We start from the raw sequence: 948 nt of genomic DNA on the forward strand, positions 1-948 counted from the left end.
CCTCTGTTAAGACAGATTATTAGCCTAATTGTAAGTGATTAAACGCCTCACACGACTGGTATATAAAGTAGCTACCTTCAGCCTGCCCCGCTCATACAAACCTATTCAATCCTGCACCTGCAGGATTGAATACCAAAATAATAACTTGAATTTAAGCGCAAAAATAATCTTTGCAAAATCTAGAAGCTACAAGTTACGTATGAAAACCCCTGAAACAAATGGTTTAGTCCGAAACGTAGCGTAGCGTTACCCCTTAAGATGAGTGTCCTAGTGGTAATGCTTCTACCGGTTAGCGTTAGGTCCCCTTTTTTGCGTTTCTGTTCTCTCCCTCCTCTCCCCCTCCCCTCCACTCTCCCTCTCATCCTCTCCTCCCTTCTATCTTCTTTCCTTCCCCTCCTCTATCCCCCCCCATCCCTCCCCTTCTCCCTCTCCTCCTTTCTCGCTCTTTCCCTCCCACCTTCCTCACATCCTTTCACCCTCTCTCCCTCCTCTCTTCCTTACTTCCTTTCTCCCTCTTTCCCTCCCCTCCTCCATCCCTGTATCTGCCCTCCTCCCCCTGTCTCCTTGTCTCCCCCCCTCTCTTATTCTCTCTGTCCGGTGGGGATCAGCAATGGGCAGATCAAACAACCAGCAATGTGAGGAACGTCCTTTTGAAAAGGTGCAACAGAATGAATACTAATGCATCACCCAGAGACCAGATACCTGTGTGTGTGTGTGTGTGTGTGTGTGTGTGTGTGTGTGTGTGTGTGTGTGTGTGTGTGTGTGTGTGTGTGTGTGTGTGTGTGTGTGTGTGTGTGTGTGTGTGTGTGTGTGTGTGTGTGTGCTGTGTGTGTGTGTGTGTGTGTGCTTGTGTGCAAACGCTACTAAAAAATAGATGAAAAGGGTTGACATAGCTAGTAATACTGACAAGCTCCTCAACACACACATGCACAAACGCACCCCGCGCTC

This window comes from Gadus macrocephalus, chromosome 13 (assembly GCF_031168955.1).
Source record: "Gadus macrocephalus chromosome 13, ASM3116895v1".
NCBI lineage: Eukaryota > Metazoa > Chordata > Actinopteri > Gadiformes > Gadidae > Gadus > Gadus macrocephalus.